This window comes from Elephas maximus, chromosome 2 (genome assembly GCF_024166365.1).
Source record: "Elephas maximus indicus isolate mEleMax1 chromosome 2, mEleMax1 primary haplotype, whole genome shotgun sequence".
Lineage (NCBI taxonomy): Eukaryota > Metazoa > Chordata > Mammalia > Proboscidea > Elephantidae > Elephas > Elephas maximus.
Genome location: NC_064820.1, coordinates 200,317,065 through 200,323,064, shown reverse-complemented (window position 1 = coordinate 200,323,064; position 6,000 = coordinate 200,317,065).

Genomic DNA, 6,000 nt, shown 5'->3' with positions numbered 1-6,000 from the left:
CAGAAGTAATGAGAATGCTGACACATTGTAAAGTATGTAACCAATGTCAATGAACAATTGTGTAGAAACTGTTGAATAAGAATCTAATTTGCTGTATAACTTTCACCAAAACCACAATAAAATATTATATAAAAAGAAAGAAATAAAGAATCTAAACAGACCTGTAACAAGTATAGAGAATAACTTCACTGGTAAATTCTACCAAAAAAAAAAAAAAATCTTTTTTAAAAATAACACCAATCTTTCTCAAACTTCCAAAAATTTCAAGAGGAAGAAACAATTCCTAATTCAGTCTATGAGGCCAGCATTAGCCTGATACCAAGTCAGAAAAAGATGCCACAAGAAAACTGCAGACCAATATCCCATATGAATATAGATGGGAAAAATCCTCAACAAAATACTAGCAATCCAAATTTAACAGCATATTAAAAGGATTATACTACATGACCAAGTGGAATTTATCTCAGGAATGCAAGAGTGGTTCAACATACAAATATCAATCAGTTAATAGAACAAAGGAAACAAATCTCAAATGATGCAGAAAAGTACTTGACAAATCCAATAACATTTACTATCAAAAACACTCAGCAAGCTAGAATAGAAGGGAACCACTTCAATATGATAAAGGGCATTTATGAAAAATTTTAACATTATACTCATTGGAGAAAGACTGAAGGCTTTCTACCTAAGATCAGGGCCAAGACAAGGATTCTCACTTTCACAAGTGCTATTCAAAATTGCACTGGAACTTGTAGTCACAGAAATTAGGCAAAAAAAAAAATAATAATAAAAAATAAAAGGAATCTAAATTAGAAAGTAAGAAACAATGCTATCTCTATTTACAGATGGCACGATCTTGTTTATACAAAATCCAAAAGAATGTACACACGCGCACACACACACACTCACTATTAGAGCTAATAAATTAATTCGGCAAAGTTTCAGGCTACAAGATGACGTGCAGAAGATCATTTACTCTTCTATATAACACCTTGACAATCCAAAACAAAAATTAAAAAGAACAATAATTCCATTTACAATATCACCCAAAAGAATAAAATACCTAGGAATAAATTTAGCCAAGGAGGTAAAAGACTTGGAAACTGAAAACTACAAAATATTGCCGGAAGAAATTAAGGAAGACAAATAAATGGGAAAATCATCTGCATTCATGGATTGGAAGGCTTAATATTGTTAAGATGTCAATACTACCTAAATTGATCTATGTATTCTACGCAATCTGTATCAACTATCCAATAGCCTTTTTTTGAAAAGTAGAAAAGCCAACCTGCAAATTCAAATGGAATTGCAAGAGATCCTGAATACTCAAAACAACATCAAAAAAGAAAAACAAAGTAGGACTAACACCTCCCAATTTTTAAACGTACTACAAAACTACAGTAATTAAATGTTATCCATCACATAAATAAAAGATAAGAACCACACGATATTATCGATAGATGCAAAAAAGGCATTTGACAAAATGCAACTCCAATTCATAATAAAAACTCTCAGCAAAGTAGGAATAGAAGGGAAATTCCTCAACATAATAAAGGGCATTTGTACAAAGACAACAACCAACATCATCCTAAATGGAGAGAGTCTGAAACCATTCCCTTTGAGAATGGGAACCAGGGAAAGATATCCTTTATCACCACTTTTATTCAGCATTGTGCTGGAGGTCCCAGCCAGAGCTATTAGGCTACAAAAAGAAATAAAGGGCATCCAAATTGGTAAGGAAGAAGTAAAAGTGTCTCTATTTGCAGACAATATGATCTTATACACAAAAAATCCCAAAGAATGCACAAGGAAACTAATGGAACTAATAGAAGATTTCAGCAAAGCACCAGGATAAAGATAAGCAGACAAAAATCAGTTGGATTCCTCTACACCAACAAAGAGAACTTCGAAAAGGAAATCATCAAGTCAATACCATTTAAAATAGCCCTCAAGAAGATAAAATACTTAGAAATAAATCTTACTAAAGACGTAAAAGAGCTATGCAAAGAAAACTACAAGAAACCAAAAGAGACCAACGTTAAGTGGAAAAACCGTGCTCCTGGATAGCACGTGAAAATGTCAGTTCTACCCAAAGCAATCTGCAGATACAACGCAATCTCGACCCAAATTCAAATGACATTTTTTAACCAGATGGAGGAACAAATCACCAATTTCATATGGAAAGGGAAGAGGTCCAGGCTACATAAAGCATTACTGAAGAAGAACAAAGTGGGAGGCCTCACACTTACCTGATTTTAGAATCTATTATACCGCCTCAGTAGCCAAAACAGCCTGGTAATGGTACAACAGACACATAGACCAATGGATCAGAATTGAGAATCCAGACATAAATTCAGCCACCTATGAGCAGCTGATATTTGACAAAAGCCCCAAGTCAGTTAAATGGGGAAAAAACAGTCTCTTTAACAAATGGTCCTGGCATAACTGGATATCCACCTACAAAACAATGAAACAAGACCCAAACCTCACATCATGCACAAAAACTAACTCAAAATGGATCAAAGACCTAAACATAAAATCTAAAATGATAAAGATCACAGAAGAAAAAATAGGGACAATGCAAGGGGCCCTAATACATGGCATAAACAGAATACAAACCCTAACTAACAATGCACAAACACCAGAACAGAAATATATAACTGGGAGCTTCTAAAAATCGAACACTTATGCTCATCCAAAGACTTCACCAAAAGAGTAAAAAGATTACCTACAGACTGGGAAACAATTTTTGGCTACAACATATTCAACAAGGGTCTAATCTCTAAAACCTACAAGATACTGCAACACCTCAACAACAAAAAGACAAATAACCCAATTAAAAAATGGGCAAAGGATATGAACAGACACTTCACTAAAGAAGACATTCAGGTGGCTAACAGGTACATGAGGAAATGCTCAAAATCATTAGCCATTAGAGAAATGCAAATCAAAGCTACAGTGAGATACCATCTCACCCTAAAAAGACTGGCACTAACCCCAAAACACAAAATAATAAATGCTGGAGAGGTTGTGGAGAGACTGGAACACTTATGCACTGCTAATGGGAATGCAAAATGCTACAACTAATTTGGAAATCAGTTTGGCCCTTCCTGAAAAAGCTAGAAATAGAAGTATCATATGATCAGCAATCCCACTTCTTGGAATATATCCTAGAGAAATAAGAGCTGTCACAAGAATAGATAGATACATGCACAACCATGTTCATTGCAGCACTGTTCAAAATAGCAAAAAGATGGAAACAACCTAGATGCCCATCAACATATGAATGAATAAACAAATTATGGTACATTCACACAATGGAATACTTCCCAATGATAAAGAACAATGATGAATCAGAGAAACATCTCACAACACGGATGAATCTGGAGGGTATTATGCTGAGTGAAATTAGCCAGTTGCAAAAGGACAAATATTGTCTGATCCCACTATTATAAGAATTCAAGAAAAGGTTTAAACACAGAAGAAAACATTCTTCGATGGTTAGGAACGTGGGGAGGGAGGGAGGGGGTATTCACTAACTACACAGTAGACAAGCATCACCTTAGGTGAAGGAAGGACAACACACAATACAGGGGAAATCAGCACAACTGGACTAAACCTAAAATCTAAGAAGTTTCCTGAACACAACCAAACACTTTGAGGGACAGAGTATCTGGGGCTGGAGCCTGGAGATCATGGTCTCAGGGGACATCTAGGTCAATTTATGCACCAACCACTAAGGCCAAAAAAACCCCAAAGCAAACCCATTGCCATCGAGTCGATTCCGACTCATAAAGACCCTATAGCACAGAATAGAACTGCCCCACAGGGTTTCCAAGGAGCGCCTGGTAGATTCCAGCTGCCAACCTCTTGGTTAGCAGCTGTAGCTTTTAAGCAGTACACCACCAGCGTTTCCACTAAGGCCAAAGATGAAGAAATTAAAGATTTTTACAAACTTCCACAGTCTGAAATTGATCAGACATGCAGTGAGGATGCATCATAATTACCAGTGATTGGAATGTGAAAGTTGGAAACAAAGAAGTTGGAAAATATGGTCGTGGTGATAGAAACGATGCAGGAGATCACATGATAAAATTTTGCAAGTCCAATGACTTCTTCATTCTAAACATTTCTTTTCACCAGCATAAATGGCAACAGTACAGGTAAACCTCACCAGATGGAATACACAGGAATCAAATAGACTACATCTGTCTAAAGAGACAATGGAAAAACTTAATATCACTCAGAACAAGGACGGGGCCAACAGCGGAACAGACCATCAATTAATTGCTCATGTGCAAGTTCAAGTTGAACCTGAAAAAAATTAGAACAAGTCTACGAGAGCCAAAGTACAACCTTGAGTATATCTCACCTGAATTTAGAGACCATGTCAAGAATAGATTGGATGCATTTGACACTAATGTCAGAATACCAGATGAGTTGTGGAATGACATCAGGACATCGCCAATTGGCATAACAATGTTTATTAAGAAATATTCTGCATCCCACTTTGGCGAATGGTGTCTGGGGTCTTAAAAGCTTCTGAGCAGCCATCTAAGATGCATCAATTTGTCCCAACCCACTTGGAATAAAGGAGAATGAAGAACACCAAAGATACAAGGAAAATATTAGCCCAAGAGACAAAAAGGCAACAAACAACCAGAGAATCCATCAGCCTGAGACCAGAAGTAAACCGTGTCCGGCTACCATCAATGACCACCCTCTCAGGGAACACAACAGAGAGTCCCTGACAGAGCGAGAAGAAAGTGTGGAGCAGAACTCAAATTCAGGTAAAAAGACTAAATTGTCTGACTGAGACTGGAGGAGCCCTTGAAGCCATAGCCACCAGACGCTCTGTTAACCCAGAAATGAAACCATCCCTGAAACCCACTCCTCAGGCAAAGATTAGACTGGACTATATATATATATATATTTTTATAAAACATAAAATAATACTCGTGAAGAGTGTGCTTCTTAGTTCAATCAGATACACGAGACCAAATGGGTGGTTCCTGTCCGGAGGCAGGATGAGAAGGCAGGTAGGGATAGGAACTGGTTGATGGACGCAAGAAACCCTGGGTGGAAAAGGAGAGTGTGCTGTCACTTTATAGGAATTGTAACTAATGCCACATAACAATATGTGTATAAATTTTTGTATGAGAAATTAACTTGAGGTGTAAACTTTCACCTAAAGCACAATAAAAAATAATAATGAAAATACCTACAGTAATTAAAACAGTGTGGTACTGGCATAAGGATAGACATATAGACCAATGGAATATGATTGAGAGTCCAGAAATAAATCCAGACATCTATGGCCCATTGATTTTTGTGTGTGTGTGTGTGCTTTAAAGTGAAAGTTTACAATTCATGTCAGTTTCTCATGCAAAAACTTATACACACATCACCACGTGTGTATAAGAAACATACCTATTATCTCTCCCTGTAATGTGACAGTACATTCCTCCTCTTCACCCTGTATTTCCCAAATCCATTCGACCAGCTCCTGTCCCCCTCTGCCTTCTCATCTCACCTCCAGACAGGAGCTGCCCACATGGTCTCATGTGTCTACTTGAGCTAAGAAACACACCCCTCATCTGTATCATTTTATGTCTTATAGTCCAGCCTAATCTTTGTCTGAAAAGTTGGCTTTGGGAATGCTTTTAGTTTTGGGGTAACAGAGAGTCCAGGGGCCATATCCTCTGGGGGTCCCTCCAGACCATTAAGTCTGGTCTTTTTACTAGAATTTGGCTCTGCACCCCACTTTTCTCCTGCTCTGTCAGGGACTCTCTGTTGTGTTCCCTGTCAGGGCAGTCATTGGTGGTAGCCAGGTACCATCTAGTTCTGGTCTCAGGCTGATGGAGTCTCTGATTTATGTGGCCCTTTTTTTTTCTGTCTCTTGGGCTCATATTTTCCGTGTGTCTTTGGTGTTCTTCATTCTCCTTTGCTCCAGGTGAGATGGAACAAATTGATGCATCTTAGATGGCCCCTTGCTAGCTT